Here is an 18,619-nt window from a genome sequence, read left to right as displayed (position 1 = left end):
TGCTAGCCCGTCCTATTGATTTACTTTGTGTGTATTGATGCTTTCGTGTCTCCATGTTAAAGTGACCTGTCTCAGTCTGTGTGAACTTGCAGAGATTGTGTAACACATGGTTTACAACTGCTGGAGAAATTATGAATGTTGAGATGACAACTTTAGACAATGAAGGACTAGTCTGGGAGCTGCAGGTCCAGCTTCTGAACTCTGATTCTTAATAATACTGATCCTGTAGAGTTCTTGGTAGTTCTTCTTGGTTCAAATGGACTGATTTAGTTTGTCGGAAAATGCCTGTCATCCAAGACGCTTCTTCAGTTTAGAACTGAAGAACTGAAGAGCTAAACCAGTCCAGTTGAACCGAGAAGAACTACCAGGAAGAATGATGACCTAGGCCAGGGGTCTGCAACCTTTATTATCAAAAGAAATATTTTTGTCCCCACTTCCACCTAAAAAAAATAGTCTGGACCTGCAAAAAATTACAGAGCTTATAAACTTTTATAAGTTTTTTTTTTTTTTTTTAAATCTTTTTTACATTTTATCAGTTACAACCACTGAATACAACAAACAGAAGTGCAGTGTGGAATGGATTCTGGAGTATGATTACTCTAAAAGTACACAGTAAAAGTATTTCTTATTATTGTGCTAATAGTATATGAAGTACTAATACCAAAAATACCAAATTCCCAAGGTAAGTAGAAGCACTCGGAGAGCGCAGACCTCTGCCAAGGCTGATCAGTGGCCCCCCCCATGGGCCCCCCCACCCCCGATCACCACCAAAATTTAATCATTTCTTCCTTATCCCATTTCCAACAAACCATGAAAATTTCATCAAAATCTGTCCATAACTTTTTGAGTTATGTTGCACACTAACGGACAGACAAACAAACCCTGGCAAAAACATAACCTCCTTGGCGGAGGTAACTAGAAGCACTCGGAGAGCGCAGACCTCCGCCAAGGCTGATCAGTGCCCCCCCCCGTGGGCCCCCCCACGCCAAGGAGGTTATGTTTTTGCCAGGGTTTGTTTGTTTGTTTGTCTGTCTGTTTGTCTGTCCGTTAGTGTGCAACATAACTCAAAAGTTATGGACAGATTTTGATGAAATTTTCAGGGTTTGTTGGAAATGGGCCCCCCCACCCCCGATCACCACCAAAATTTAATCATTTCTTCCTTATCCCATTTCCAACAAACCCTGAAAATTTCATCCAAATCTGTCCATAACTTTTTGAGTTATGTTGCACACTAACGGACAGACAAACAGACAAACAAACAAACAAACAAACAGACAAACAAACCCTGGCAAAAACATAACCTCCTTGGCAGAGGTAATTATTGGAAAAGTTAATTTTATTCATCATTGAATTTAGTCTGAAAGCCTATTTCAGATGAAAAAACAAACACTTACGGAGCTTGGAAGGGTCAATGGAAAAGCGACTAGTGTTTCCACGTTCACTACGGAGCCTTTGAACGTCCAAATGGGTCATATTTGATGACCATGAAAAGATGACAAACTGTATTTTACACCAATTATTTACATGTATTGATAGGATTAGTGGATTAACAGATATTAAATGTTTTAGATCAGTAGATGGTTTTGGTTAACAGTGGAGGTTTGGGTCTTTATGGGTTACACTCTAAAAAATGATTAATAGGCTCAACGTAAAAAAAAATTGAGGTAACAATTTCCATTAATCTTTTTAAGTTATTTCAAATTGGCAAATTGCTTAAATACCACAAGACTTCTCTAGTTAAGTAAACTCTATTACTTTAGTACAAACAACATGATTTGCTTTTTACTCTACGAGCTTAATTAAGTCGAACCAACTTAATTTTAATTGTGTAAAAACTACTCCATTTAGTTATATTGACTTATTGTTTTACTTTTATTCTACTCAAAAATATTCATACAAGTAGTTTCTTTAATTTTTTGAGTTGGTCTAACTTATTTCTGTACATCAGAAGAAATTTCACATGGAAATTCCAGTTTTATGACTGACCTGTTTAATTCTCTACGCAACTAACTTACTAAATGTGTCTGCATGTTAATATCTCAAATGTTCACAGTACTATTGTTCTCATGTTCTTGCAGATAATTATTTATATTTGTTAAGCAGTGAGAAGTTACATTAAGTAATACACCTGCAACTAACAATAAACAGGAAAGGCACTGTTTGGCCTATGGCTCTGACTCATGGTGCAGTTCTATAAAAATAAAAAAAAATAAACACAAAAAAGCCATTAAACATTAGAATGCACACATTAACTCAAAATTAACACCAACATCACAACTCTGCTGAACCCCTGCACATAAAAGAACACGTTTTCAACAGTATACCCAATACCCACAATGCAATGCAGCAAATACGTGACAATATAAACTATAATTTTAAATTAGAAAGGAGCAAAATGTGTATTATTCAGTCCTTGAATAATTAAAACTACTGTTGCAGAAACAAAGCTAAATTCTATCAAGCCTTAAAGTTTGGTAAAGTTCTGTGCAAAATCATGTTTCTCCCTTTTTTTTCTGTGCTTCCCTCCTTTTCTTGTGGTGGGAGTGGTCTGTCAGCAAAACATGTCCAGGCTCGTCAGCTTTGTACTCAGCTTTTAGAGGAAGCTTACAAGATTTTTAAGCTGTACTAACTTAATATATTTCTTTGTTAAGTTAAAGGCAGAAATGTCTGTTCAAAATCAATATGTTATTAAGTTAAGAGTGTTTTCCTTGTTTTTCATTTAGACCAACTTAATAAAATAACTTATCATCTGATTTAAATGTGTACATGTAACAAACGTAATTTTTTTAAGCAGAGAAAGCTCTTGATTTTAAGCTTAACTTACTAACCCCATGAATCATTTTTTAGAGTGTATGTGCATGAACTTCAGAGGGGCAGTTAGGCTTCCATGGAAAGAGTAGATGATGAAAGGTTAAAGCTGAACTTTTCCTTTGCTTCATACAGTCCACTTCTTTGTTTACAATAGAAGACGTGCTGATGTAGTAGTAAGCTAGAGCTGAATAGCACTGCTTTTGTTTTAAATTAGGTTTGCGAGGCAAAAAAAGATAATGTATCTGATGTATTTACTGATTGTGCGGACCGCATCCTCCTCCTTTTCCTGACACACAAATATGTTTGAACACTGACCTTGTTTGGAAATGTAATTTGTTTCAGTTGGCCCTTTTCGACAGGACTGTTGAGTTGTACTTCACATACAGAAACACACAGATTCACACACACATTCTCTCTCATGCTAACACTCACACCAAATCTGTTTCTCTGCAGCAGCTGCTGGGTTTGCATCTTATTTCCTGAGGTATTGATTTCTTGCCTGGCATTGAGCCCTGCTCTTCCCTCGTCATTATGCCCGCTCTGCCCAGAACAGAGTGGAGAACAGCCAACCCTGCCGCTGCACTGGAGATTGTATCTGTTGCAGATAAACAGGAACCAGTCAATATTCTGCAAACTGATGAAAATTTTGTTGCACTACACACAAAAACGTTTCACTTCTTCTGTAAATCTCTTTATCTCGGTACCTGTGTATCTGCACTGGTAATAATCAACTCAGGGAACATGTCAAAGTTAAATCCATCTTTTAAAAAAAAGTAATTTCACTAATGATTGTTTGTGCACACACTTTTACAGACATCTCTACAATGTTTTGAAAGAAAAAAAAAAACAAAACAAAACATGCCCATTTACAGATTTGGAAGGTGTTTGTTTTGTGAAATAAAATGTGAGTGGTATTTACTAATCAGACTTGGACTTAAACTACTTCACTGGATCTGTACTTAGTAGCCGATTAATGGATTACCTGATCAACTGGTAATACAGGGAAACTTTTTAGGTAAATAGTAAATGCATTTTAACAAAAACATCTAGGCAGAAAAAAAAAAAAAAAAAAAAAAAAACAGATGTCAAAACACTGCATCTGCTGTGAAGCTGCAGAACATCAATATGTTTTTAGTGTCAATAGCAAAAGTTCCACAGATGACCTTTTATCCTACTGTTAAATTTAAGTGGTCTGGGAGGAAACTAGAACTCCTCCCACTTCTCTGGTCTCTATTTTTAGGTCTGTGTGACTTGATGTTTTGGCTGTGTGTGTGTCAGGTGTTTACAGACAGATGGGGAGATTAAATATGATTAAATATAAGTGAAACGTGTGCTGACTTGGCTTCTGAAGAACATCCCATTTCTTTACCTTCAAAAGATACTTGGTTGCTTTTCCAGTATGCCCTGGGACATCATCCATCTGCAATGTCAATCACCATGCTGTCAATTTTGCAGCATTTGACTGAATCTGAGCAGAGAGTATACCCATATACACTTCAGAATCCACCGTGATCCTTCAACAAAGTATCAGCATTCACATTATTAATAAACACCAGTGACCCAGTTCCACTGGCAGCCATAGAAGTCCAGGAAATAACGCTACCTCTGCCATGTTTGCAGATGATGTGGTATGTTCTGGACCATGAGCTGTTCCTTTCCTTTATATATTTATCCTGTCATCATTAAGGTACAAGTTATTTTTGGTTGAACTTAAGGGACCTTTCTGTGTGGAGTCTTTATGTTCTCCTCATGTTTGTGTGAGTTCTCTCCGGGTATGCCAGTTTCCTCCCACCATCCAAAAACATGCACTGATAGGTTAATTGGTTAATCTGTATTGCCCATAGGAGTGAATATGACAGTGATTGGTTGTTCGTCTCTGTATGATTTGCCTTGTGATGAACTGGCGAGGTGTCCAGGGTGCACCCCACCTTCACCCATAGGCAGTGTTGGGGAAGTTACTTTAAAAAGTAACTTTTGCTCATTACTCATTACTTCTTTAAAAAAAGTAACCCATTACGTTACTTAGTTACCCTCTATGGAAAGTAAATTTTTATGTTACTCGTTAGGTACAAGGTGTTATCATGAATTGCATACAGATAGCACGCCACTTTTAATTGACGTGTTATCTGTACACAATATAAGTTTTCAGCATGTATGTTTACGCCACATAAAATAGCATACCATTAGCGTGAGTAGTAGCTAGCGCAATTAGCAGTTAGGGTTAGGTTTAGGGTTAGCAATTAGCGTGATTAGCGGTTAGGTTTAGGGTTAGCAATTAGCACAATTAACGTTTAGGGTTAGGTTTAGGGCAGGGGTCTGCAACCATTATTATCAAAAGAGCCATTTTGCCCCCTCTTCCGCCAAAAAAAAATAGTCTGGAGCCGCAAAAAATTACAGAGCTTATAAACTTTTAAAAGTTTTAATCTTTGTTACATTTTATCTGTTACATCCACTGAATACAACAAACAGAAGTGCAGTGTGGAATGGATTCTGGAGTATGATTACTCTAAAAGTACAGAGTAAAAGTATTTCATAGTATTTATACTAATAGTATATGAAGTACTAACACCAAAAATACCAAACTGACAAGGTACTTATTGGAAAAATTTATTTTATTCATCATTTAATTTAGTCTTAAAGCCTATTTCAGATGAAAAAACAAACACTTTTGGAGCTTGGAAGGGATTTTTGAGTATGATTGCTCCAAAAGTACACAGTAAAAGTAGTTCATGGTATTTGTGCTAATAGTATATGAAGTACTAATACCAAATATACTAAATTCATGAGGTACTTATTGGAAAAAATTATTTTATTCATCATTGAATTTGGTCTTAAAGCCTATTTCAGACAAAAAAACACACTTTTGCAGCTTGGAAGGGAATCTGTTGTAGGATTACCCCAAAAGTACACAGTACTCATACTCATACAGTCACTCTATGAAAAGTATCGCTATTTATGGAAATTATTCTCTTCAAAACTCAACACTGCCTCCACAGTTCCAAGTTGTACTGCTCCATATTCTTCCGGAAAACGGACAGAATTATGTGAGTAATGCAGTATACAAAGGACGGACAGAACCATCCATCCGTCTGCGTCTTTAACGTAGAGCATAAATTAACCCTTACTTTTGTGGTCCGGCAGGCACATTCATTCCATGCAGCTCATCTACTGTAATTGTCGAAAGAGTAGCGCACAAGAAAAACTCTAGTGGCTGGCTTGACCATGCAGAGGAGAATTGCAGCTGGCTTGACCGCAGTAAAGGGAGGAGCCACTACAAGGAGGATGAAGAGCCGCATACAGCTCCGGAGCTGCAGGTTGCCGACCCCTGGTTTAGGGTTAGCGATTAGCGTGGTTACTGGCTAGCATGATTAGTGGTTAGGGTTAGCGATTAGTGGCTAGCGCATTGACATGCCATTAAATGGTGTTAAATAACACGCGAAAGGATGAAAATGCGTACATATAGCACGCCAAATGCAATAAACTGGCGTCGCATACAACGCGATTTCATGAGATCAGTCTGGAAAAAAAACAATAACTCAAACTATGAATTATGAAAGAGCTGCAGCATCTTAAACCGACCACAATGAACATTTGACAGATAAACAGTACCACAGTGCTTCAGCTTCAGCTTAACAGTTTGTCATGTCTTTTATGGATTGGGATTGTTTCTCTCAACTCACCATATATTTTTTATTAGTAATTTTTTATTTTTATTTCTTTAATAAATTACTAGAAATTTCAGGCGACCCCATTTGAATTCCAGTGTTGAAAAACACTGAAATAAGCAATGCTATGGTTCCTTTCTATTAATTGTGCCACTTTTTTTTAGTTGTTTAACCATTTTTGACATAATTACTAGTATCTGGCTTATTGTTATATCAAAAAGCTGGTGGTCTAATTTTCCGATTTTACACATAAAAACCGTGACGAGCTTGCTATTAATCCTAAAAATGGCATAATTCCAGGACCAGCTGCAAAAACTGCAAATATGGGCTGCAGCATTGTGTTTGTCATTAGTCTATTTATTATCACCACACAGCCTGATTGTGTTGAAAATGAGTGTATTCTAAAAATAACATAAAAAACACATTAATCCAAACATGAACATATGGTGGAATATTATTATTATAATTTTTTTTTTTTTTTTTTTTTTTTGCAAGAAACCTGCAGCCACTGAATCCATTTGGAAATGTTCAACACAAGCAGCAGCAATAGAGGGATGATTTGTTGTAAACATTCATCAAAGCAGCACTAACAAGAATATAACAGAAGTGTGTCATTTGCATGCATCTATTCACACTAATCATTAAGCTGAGGGTTTGTTAGAAGACTCTGCTATAAGACTGATACTCTCTGCTTGTCTCTTGTTAGTGAAATGACCCATTCACTATCTGCACATTCGCTTTGAAGTCGTTCCCTCCCTTTGAAGAAAACTGACACTCTGCAAATGATAGCTCATCTGCATAAGCACGGGTTCAGACACTTCACTTATATAATTTGCTCTGACTTCTACCTTGTTTACAGGCAGGTAATAAAAGTTACACGAGCTGTTGTTGTTTTCTTGTTCTTGTTTTTCGTTCGCTCCTTGTGTGTTTTTGTTGTTTGCTCAAGGTCAAACTCCAACTCATCTTTATTTGTAACAATGATTAAAACTCTTTACTGCAATTTTTCACCCTTTCTTTCATTATTAAATTATTATTCGGCAATGAAGAGGATCTGCACACCAAATGCTAATTAGACGACTGGAGTAAGCAGTGGTGTTGCTTTATTTTCCTCACCTTTGATATGAAGTTAAAAATAAAATATGCACACATTCATGCTCTGAGCAGGAGACAATTTGTGAAACATGGAGCAAAGCGATAGCAGCTTTAACGCTGTTATAAACAGACTGAAATGAAAGCTTTTGTTCACCACATGTACCTAAACGTGACCTAAAATGCATCAGTAATTGTTCATACTAACCATTGAAAGGGTCACAGGAGATCAGATAGATGTCATTCCTGCCTGTGGCCATCAGACTGTTTAACTTCACCTTTTAACCTCATAATTATAATTACAAAACATAACACACTCCGAACTAATACCCCTCAGCCAGAATGGACAGATATACGAACAGACAACAAAACGTTTACAATACCCCTTTGGCCACTCGCCGCCGAGGGGTAAAAACTATATTTTTGCACATGTATTATGCATATTTCTTTAATTATCATATTATAATACATTGTCTAGCACATATTGTACAAATTACTGTTTGAATTTTGTGCAACAGTAAAATAAGTACAGCAGTAAAAATAAGTTTCAGTGAAAAAAACAGCTTCTATAAACCAAAGGGATTGTATTTAGTGTGACCTTCCTTTTACACTTAACGGCCCAATCCCAATTCATCCCTTAGCCCCTCCCCCTTACCCCTACCCCTTGGCCCTTGCACTTGGCACTACCCCTTGAAACAGAGCTGCAAGGGTTAGGGGTTGAAACATTCTCCTATGAAATGGGACAACCCTTCGCGACCTGTTACATCATCAGCGGTCATCGATGCTGTTATAAACAGATACGACAACTTGGTTCCTGAAAGTATTCATCATGCCATCAGCAGCTGTAACCATCTCTGTTCCATGGCCTTTGGTCATCTTTTTGCGGCTATCAACTATAAACTGCAGAAATGCGATCTATAACTCATTGAAATGGCATTACATGTTCGATCAAATGATTAAGCTGTTTACGAAGAAAACACGTACATTTGTGTGTTTCTTTTATCACACTGCTGCACTTTTTGGCTGTGTTTACCTCCATGTTGTCAACGATTCAAACAGAATTATGGGAAATTCCTGCTACCCCTCTGCTTGTAGTGTGGTCCTGGAAAATCTCCATTTTGAGGGCTATACAGCCCTCCGCCTTCCTCTCCAGCTATCTAATTGAGAATCTGGACAACACTACCCCTTCACATGTATATGCAAAACCAAGAGGTAGAGGTAAGGGGGAGGGGGAGGGCCAAGGGATGAACTGGGACTCAGCCAACATGTCTTTAATCCTTTTGTTCGGACAAGATGAAATGTTTGGCATTCACTTTCTGATTATTTATGAAAGGTTTCATTCAACACATGCCAGATGTTTCTAACATTTTTTGCTGCTTCTTGTCATAGGGTCAGGTGTCATACTAAATACGGACTGTAACATTTAGAGCCCATTTAGTTCCATTTTTGGTGTGTCTTTAAGGCTGTGTACATATTTCTTGTATTTTCTTGTTGTAAATGAAGAAAAGAGAATGAGAAATAAATATGCATGTTCATTTCAACGCTGCAGAAACAACAAATCTGAATGCAGCCTAAAACTTTGGCACAGTACTCTCTCTCTCTCTCATATATATATATATATATATATATATATATATATATATATATATATATATATATATACATACAGTACAGGCCAAAAGTTTGGACACACCTTCTCATTCTTCGCATTTTCTTTATTTTCATGACTATTTACATTGTAGATTCTCACTGAAGGCATCAAAACTATGAATGAACACATGTGGAATTATGTACTTAACAAAAAAGTGTGAAATAACTGAAAACATCTCTTATATTCTAGTTTCTTCAAAGTAGCCACCCTTTCCTCTGATGACTGCCTTGCACACCCTTGGCATTCTCTTGATGAGCATCAAGAGGTAGTCACCTGAAATGGTTTTCACTTCATAGCTGTGCCTTGTCAGGGTTACTTAGTGGAATTTCTTGCCTTATTGATGGGGTTGGGACCATCAGTTGTGTTGTGCAGAAGTCAGGTTGATGCACAGCTGACAGCCCTATTGGACAACTGTTAGAATACATATTATGGTGAGAACCAATCAGCTAAGTAAAGACAAACGAGTGGCCATCATTACTTTAAGAAATGAAGGTCAGTCAGTCTAGAAAATTTCAAAAACTTTGAATGTGTCCCCAAGTGCAGTCGCAAAAACCATCAAGCGCTCCAACGAAACTGGCTCACATGAGGACCGCCCCAGGAGAGGAAGACCAAGTGTCACCTCTGATGCTGAAGATAAGTTCATCTGAGTCACCAGCCTCAGAAATCGCAAATTAACAGCAGCTCAGATTAGAGACCAGATGAATACCACACAGAGCTCTAGCAGCAGACACATCTCTACAACAACTGTTAAGAGGAGACTGTGTGAATCAGGCCTTCATGGTCAAATAGCTGCTAGGAAACCACTGCTCAGGAGAGGCAACAAACACAAGAGATTTATTTGGGCCAAGAAACCCAAGGAATGGACATTAGACCAGTGGAAATCTGTGCTTTGGTCTGATGAGTCCAAATTTGAGATCTTTGGATCCAACCACCGTGTCTTTGTGCGACGCAGAAAAGGTGAGCGGATGGATGCTACATGCCTGGTTCCCACCGTGAAGCATGGAGGGGGAGGTGTGATGGTGTGGGGGTGCTTTGCTGGTGACGCTGTTGGGGATTTATTCAAGATTGAAGGCAACCTGAACCAGCATGGCTACCACAGCATCCTGAAGTGACATGCCATTCCATCCGGTTTGCGTTTAGTTGGACCATCATTTATGTTTCAACAGGACAATGACCCCAAACACACCTCCAGGCTGTGTGAGGGATATTTGACCAAGAAGGAGAGTGATGGAGTGCTGCGCCAGATGACCTGGCCTCCACAGTCACCGGACCTGAACCCAATCGAGATGGTTTGGGGTGAGCTGGACCGCAGAGTGAAGGCAAAAGGGCCAACAAGTGCTAAGCATCTCTGGGAACTTCTTCAAGACTGTTAGGAAACCATTTCAGGTGACTACCTCTGGAAGCTCATCAAGAGAATGCCAAGAGTGTGCAAAACAGTCATCAGAGCTAAGGGTGGCTACTTTGAAGAGACTAGAATATAAGATATGTTTTCAGTTATTTCACACTTTTTTGTTAAGTACATAATTCCACATGTGTTCATTCATAGTTTTGATGCCTTCAGTGAGAATCTACAATGTAAATAGTCATGAAAATAAAGAAAATGCAAAGAATGAGAAGGTGTGTCCAAACTTTTGGCCTGTACTGTATATGTATTAGGCCTGTAACGGTACACGTACCAAACCGTTTTGGTACACACCTGTTCGGTTCGGTGCACAGCTGTACTGAACGGCACAGTATGATGAGAAAAAGAAATGAAAGACATCGTTCGATGCGGAACTTTAAATCCGCGCAAGTTTCACACGGACATAGTGAAGGAGCACACATTGATCCAAAATATGAAATAGCAGTTGATATGAGCTTAAAAAAAAAACAAAAAAAACAAATATGATGTGAACATGGAAGGAAGAGACTGAAGACCCTCCACCATCATTACAGTCTGGTTTGGATCAGTTCAGGTCCCGGTGAAAGACAACAACGAGGAAAGAGACGTTAATAAGACGGACATTGTTTGGCCCCTAGGAACTACAGTAGTTCTAAAACACTTAGACTAGCTCTGTCTGTCTGTCTGTCTGTCTGTCTGTCTGTCTATCACGGACGCTGTATAATAGAGGAATAAATAGAACGTTGAAAGTAGGTAAAATTTCACTTTCGTTTCACGACAGCGTTTGTTACGTTAGTTATGGACCGCACCCCCGGGTATATAACTGCGCGCCCCCCCTACCCCCCGGCTCTGAAAAAAAAAAAAAAAATCCCCTGTGCACACAGGCACACACAAATACACACAGTGGCCAAAACAGTTTGTTCTCTGTCCTAAAATAAATAATTTGGTTCGTTGTGTTGTCAAAGTTTCTCTTCAGTTTGTTCAAACAGAATACCAGTTTACCCTCTTGTTAATGTTGCACTTCATTTGGAATTTTTTTTGTTATTTTTATGCAGAATGTGAACTGACAGAACTGTGATTAGATTTTTCTTGTTTGTTCGAAACTACCTTTCAGGGAAAAGTGCAATACTAATGTTTAAAATACATTTAGTAATATCAATCATTTATTTTATTTTCTATTTGATTTGTAGCAGAAGAATTATATTATTCCTGTTTTTCTATATTCTGTTGTCTCCAAAAATTGGGGGGAAAATGTTTTTAAAAATTCATAAATGCATTAATAGACATTTTCAGGGTTTTCTTTCTTCCCGTACCGAACTGAAAAAAAAAAGAACTGTGGCTTTGAAAACCGAAAATGTACCGAACCAAAAATTTTGTGTACCATTACAGGCCTAATATATATGCTGTTTTTTTTCTTTGTTTTTTGTTGTACTGATAATTTCTTCCTGCTACTTTCTGTTATACTTGAATGGAGCGAGTGTAACCCAATAATTTTTAATAAAGTAGGCTATTCTGACTCTGATTGATTAAGATTAATGGACAGCTGTGAACAAACAGAAATTCTGCTCTCATAGTAGTACACAAAGAAACACAACCCACACAGTTTAGAATACAAATGTCTGCACAATGTTGTTGTAGGAAGTTATACACGGCAGGGTGAAAAATTAATAATGAACACATAATATTTCATCAGGCTGCTTTTGATTACAAGATGCATCTACAGCATTTATGCATAATCATGATGAGTGTCACAGTATTTATTTCATTTGTATTGACATTTGTTTTTCACCAAGATCTTGAACAGATGATGGAGAGTCGAACCGCTGGGTGAAGTCTTCTCCATCACATCCCTGGCATTCTCAATGGGGTTCAGATCTGGACTCTGTGGTGTCGAATCCATGTGTGAAAATGATGTCTCATGCTCCTGAATCACTCTTTCACAATTCAAGTCAATGAATATGGACATTGTCAACCTGGAATAGGCCCGTGTCATTGCTAAAGATAACAAATAATTGGTGGAAAAACCTGGTTATTCAGTAGAATATTTAAATTTAAATCTAAATTTCTATAAATACTTGTTTTTTCTCTTTATATTTTCTGTTTCACAAGTGTATATTTTCTGTTTTTCTGTATTTCCTGCACTTTATTCTTGTATTTTGCATTTCCTGCTTTCAACTGAGAAATTTCCCCATGGTGGGATCAATACAGTCTATCTTATCTTATCTTATCTTATCTTATCTTATCTTATCTTATCTTATCTTATCTTATCTCATCTTACATCTAGGTAGTCAGTTCAGTTTGAGCATTTAAAAGGATGTATAAACCCACTATAATAACATAATATAGAACAGTATCTGAAAAAGTGTATAATGTAGAAGAATGCATAAAATAAGATGTTATTGTAATGAAATAATACAGATTATCACAATTAGGAGATATTATCACATTTATTAATTTTTGTATTTGCAGTAAATATTTAAAGTGCATATAAATATTATAGTTTATAACAAAAATGGTTGATTATGCAAATCTGATTGTGTGTAAATTGACTAAAAAGTGTATGTGAATGGTTTGTATGGATGTTTTGTGTTATTGTAAAAAAAATATGCAGAAAAAAAGTGTGTTAAAGCAAAGGAAGCAGAATTAATTTAATTATTAGTTTGTAAAAAAAGGGGTAGGAGTTTGTAAGTTATACTTCTTCCCACTCCTTTTCAAGTGCCGAAAAATTTAGTTTGAGCATGTCGTAAGGTTCTTTGTAATTTGATGATTCTATGTGCTCGAAATAAAACTAAACAAACTAAATGACTAGTCATCTTACTTTATTTTCAGCCATTAAAATGCATTTAACTGATGTACAGGAACCAATAAAATGTATAGAGACACTCTTGAAAAAGAGATTTTTAATCTCAATGAGGTTTTCCTGGTTAAATAAAGGTAAAATAAAATAAAATGTTCATTCACGCAGAGGGAACACAATACAGGAGGTCCTCGGGTTACGTGGTACTCGACCTACGCTGTTTCGACTTTATGACACCTGAGTCTCATCCACCAGTTTGTCTCCAGCCCCATAGTGTAGAGTGTCTGTGTTTGTGCTCCATAATTTTCTCGGTATCCTCGCCTTTTTCACCCTTCTTTTTCACATTATGGCCCCTAAAAAGAAAGCAGGATCTTCTAGCGATGCTGGTCCAGCCAAGAGGAAAGCTATTACGATGGAAATGAAGCTGGATATCATCAAAAGGTCGGAGAAAGGCGAGATGCTGACGAACATCGGTAAAGCCTTAGGCTTCAGTCGGTCGACTGTGGCGACCATTATTAAGGACAAAGCCCGTAATACGTGTATTTGGATATTTATTTAGAGATTTAGGGGGTATTAAAGGGTTAATTCTGACTTACGTGGAAATTCAGGTTACGTCGCCAGCGTAGGAACGGAACTCGTTCGTAACCCGAGGACCTCCTGTAAATATATAAATAAATACTTCATTCACAATAGAAGTTTTGTTTGCTCCAGTGTTAACCAAAGTCATCCTGCTGGGAGCCAGGGTTGGGGCAGTAGCAGTCCAAGGAGCCTGTGCCAGTGGCTGCAAGATATGGACATTCATCCCACAAAAAATGGAGAGAGCAGTGGTGAAGAGGCTCAGGCATTCGAGCCAGACACAGGTACCACACAGATGTCAGTGGGCTTCAAGAAGCACCAAGAGACAGAAACGTGATGAATTGGTCCTAGTTTAGCCAGAAGAGTCCTCCAGACGGGCTGTCGGCTTCACCCACCTGCTGCCACATTTGCCCCAACTTTTGTGATGCCGCCTCCGGGCAGCACCACCTCCATCAAACACATCACAGTAAAATCTCCAGTTTCTTTGGCAGATGAAAGGGACAACACACAATAATTTATCCATATAGTTGTGATAGTGTTTATCATATAGTTCCATCAATGGTAGAGGTTTCTATTATTGGTTCTAACAGCTGCAGTAATAGTATATCCACTGTTAGTACTCATATTTGTAGTAGTACTGATGGGTATTTGTACTAATTATTGGTAGGCCTGTAACGGTACACAAAATTTTCGGTTCGGTACGTTTTTGGTTATGAAAGCCACGGTTGTTTTTTTTTTTTTTTTTTTTTTTCGGTTCTGTACGGGAAGAAAGAAAACCCCTCAAAATGTCTTTATGCATTTATGAATTTTTGAACATTTTTCCCCAAATTTTTGGAGGCAATAGAATATAGAAAACAGGAATAATATAATTCTGCTGCTATAAATTAAAGAAGAAAGTAAAGAAAGTAGTAAGAAAATAAAATAAATATTACTAAATGTATTTTAAACATTAGTATTGCACTTTTCCCTGAAAGGTAGTTTTGAACAAACAACAAAAAATCTAATCACAGTTCTGTCAGTTCACATTCTGCAGAAAAAAACAAAAAACAAAAAAAAACCATTCCACATAAAGTGCAACATTAACAAGAGGACAAACTGGTATTCTCTTTTAACAAACTGAAGAGCTACATTGACAACAAAATTAACCAAATTATTTATTTTAGTATAGTGAACAAACTGTTTGGGCCACTTTGTGTATTTGTGTCTGTGTGTGCAGGGTGTGATTCATCCGAAACATTCCGATTTAATGGAAAAACCGGCATTACGCACTTATGTTTTTTCTACATTTAGTAAATATTGGTAAAGTTTTGTGCAAATGTCCAATGGAAAAGTGACTAATGATTGTAAATTATTACTGATTTTCATTTATTTTAGTTATTTACTTTAATAAAATATGGTATTGTGGCTTGATATCGGAACCACTTTTTTTTTTTTTTTTCTTTTTACTAAAGTTTCTCTTAGAATTATAAAGTTTTATTGTGTCATACAGCCTGCAGTGGAGCAGTCTATCCACCTTCTTTTTCCAACCACAGAACAATCAACCTCTTTTCATCAAAACAGGCTAAAGTTTATACCAGATGCCCAACCTTTATACCAGATCTTCATTTTTTGTCACCTTTCTCCTCAGGCACATAGACCTTTTTTCCTGACTAGAGGCTGGATACCAAGCACCGGGGCTTCCAAATTAAAGCTCAAGCCTTGGGCAGAATATGATTGAACGGAATAAGCAGCTCAAACCTCTGCATGCTGGATCACAGTATGCAGGGAAAAGGATTTGTAAGACAGCTATATTCAGCGACTCATTAGACTGGGATACACTGGGCAACTTTTTTGAAGCTATTTGAAATTCAACACAGACAAAGCATTTCTACAGATGTCTTGAGTTGCTTCCTTGCACAAGATAAATTCTAGAGAGATAATTTGTTATGTCTATATCACACACTGGTACATTATTACCCGGGGGCTGGAATTGAACCATGGACCCTCACAATTCAACCCAGAGCATCCTTTAAGGGAAACAAAACAACTCCCAACAAAATCAATAAGGGGCTGAACTGTATTAATGAATGCTGAAGTGAATGGCTACAGTGAGTATATAACGCTATTAAACTTAATTTCAACAGACGCCAGTGTCTACATTTAGATTAGACTAGTAGCGTTCGCTGTTATAATGACAGAACCAGTGAATACATCAAAAAACTAGAAAAGCACTCTGAGAGCGCAGACCTCCGCCAAGGCAGATCAGTGCCCCCCCCCCCCCCCCCCCCCGATCACCGCCAAAATTTAATCATTTGTTCCTTGTGCCAGTATCAATATTTCCTGAAATTTTCATCCAAATCTGTCCATAACTTTTTGAAAGATCCGGATCAGTCTTTGCCATTTGATAGAACACCCCATTGTAAATCCCTGAGTCAAATTGCATGAGATTTGCACAATTCCCCCATATTGTGATTTCCACCATAAATATTAGTCCCATATTTATTTGACCTATATTTTAAGATTCCTTGACCATGAAAACATACCATTAGCAACTGGATTCATAATTATATCCTTATTAGTTCAGTAGTTATTCACGAAAATCACATTTCTCGTAATGGCGGTTTTCTTCTGGATCTAGCTCCTTAAGTATTAAAGCTACATGAAATCCGGTGGCATACTCCCGATGCGGAACTGACTGAGCTACACGATGGCGCTTGTCAGAAATTTCTACCTTTAATATTAAAGGCACAGTAGGCCAAAAAGTAAGGGCACCCCCATTTTTTATATAAATTGAGATAAAATCCGCCTTCTGGATCAGATCCGGATCAGCCTTTGAAATGTGATAGAGGACCCCATTGTCAATTCCTGAGTTAAATTTCATGAGTTTTGGTCAATAATTAAGCGAGATATTGGGAAACGAAAATTTTGGCCCCATTTACCACAATGTTAACGAAAATTTCAAAGTGATCCAGAATCCAGGATTTCTTCCGGATCACCCCCAAAAGTTAATCATTTCTTCCTTATTCCATTTCCAACAAACCCTGAAAATTTCATCAAAATCTGTCCATAACTTTTTGAGTTATGTTGCACATTAACGGACAGACAAACAAACAGACAAACAAACCCTGGCAAAAACATAACCTCCTTGGCGGAGGTAAAAAAAAAAAAAAAAAAAAAAAAAAAAAGAGACGGTCGGGTTCTGATTGTTGCACTTTCACTATCAACATCCATTTAGACAATAGAACTGGAACCTCTGCTTTAACCCTCCTGTATCCAGGTGCGCCTTTTAGGCACACTTTGTATTTCATGTTAAAAAACTTCATATTATTTTTCACAATTTAAATAAGGTTAGAATTCAAAAGTTGTTCATTTGTGCATGTGTTGAGCCGCGTTATGTAATAAATTCCCATTATGTAATAAAAGTTCAAAATGTAATAAGAATGTCACGTCATCTTGTAATAAAGCCGCATTATGTAATAAACTGACGCATTTTATTACAAAATGAACTTGACACATTTTTATTTTCAGGAAAATGTAATGTGCTAAATTAATCTTTAAACTGTGTGGTTAAAGTTCTGATTACATTACCTGTAGCTCCTGTGACTAATTTCTTCTAAATTGCTCTGAAATTAAATTAATTTGGATTGTTATTACATAATGAACCATGTTACTACATTTTTTGAATAAAAATGTGTCAAGTGCATTTTGTAATAAATTTCTCAAATTGTAATAACTTACTACATAATGTGAAGAAATTTACTACATAATGCGTTGACGCAGTTTATTACAAAATGCATCAGTTTATTACATAATGCGGCTTTATTACAAGATGACGTGACATTCTTATTACATTTTGAACTTTTATTACATAATGGGAATTTATTACATAATGCGGCTCAACAGCTTGATCTTTAAAATTCTGGCCACCAACTAAAATTTGCACATTGTAAATGTAACGGGTGTGTTCGTCTCTTAGTTTCAGCTTGCTTTGAATCAGCGGCACATCCGTTAACCCGTTAGTACTCTGCGTTGTATAATTATGAAGGACGACTCGAACCACAGCAGTTGTACACTTAGCAGTTTACTTTCAGTCGGTACATCACATCTGTACAATAGAGTGAATTATTAAACACTGTCCGCGGCCTTTCCCTCTGGTACAGCCATACACAGACCCCTTTCCTCAACGCATCTAGCGCAAACTGCGTAATTTTAAATTAACCATGTGTACGCACATATAATAGTTTCGGCATAACACAACCAACCTTAAATATGAGTAAAATGTAAAATAAACAAAACAAATGACATACCTGTACAATAGAGTGAATTATTAAACATTGTCCGCGGCCTTTCCCTCTGGCACAGCCATACACAGACCCCTGCAGCATTGGAACATGTGTCTGTGTTAAGTTTTAAAAATAGACTTAACACTTTACATTTAGACACACAACACGTCTGCAACATAAAACCGTCACATATAAATGTACACTGCTACACGATGTTCAATAAAATCAAAACAATTACTGAAATTGCAGCAGAGAGTAAAAGAGCCCACCTTTCCTCAGCGCATTTAGCGCGAACTGAGGAAAAAGACCGCGCGATGACATCATTAACTTGCGTCGGCAGTTCAGATTTAAAGTGACAGTACAGGTATGAACAGTACAGGTATAATC

At 37.3% G+C, this 18,619-nt stretch overlaps 1 long non-coding RNA gene across 1 annotated transcript; it reads left to right on the top strand.

Annotated features, from left to right (window-relative positions):
* The first annotated feature begins 4,532 nt into the window (after positions 1 to 4,532).
* Positions 4,533 to 10,328, top strand: LOC115427400 (uncharacterized). Its single transcript, XR_003936488.1, has 3 exons — positions 4,533 to 4,689; positions 9,576 to 9,579; positions 10,316 to 10,328. It is a non-coding gene; the product is annotated as an uncharacterized LOC115427400 (long non-coding RNA).
* The last annotated feature ends 8,291 nt before the right edge of the window (positions 10,329 to 18,619 follow it).

This window comes from Sphaeramia orbicularis, chromosome 10 (assembly GCF_902148855.1).
Source record: "Sphaeramia orbicularis chromosome 10, fSphaOr1.1, whole genome shotgun sequence".
In the NCBI taxonomy this organism is placed as follows: domain Eukaryota; kingdom Metazoa; phylum Chordata; class Actinopteri; order Kurtiformes; family Apogonidae; genus Sphaeramia; species Sphaeramia orbicularis.
Note: the sequence above shows the minus strand (reverse complement) of the source record. Positions and strands in the feature narration are given on the sequence as shown.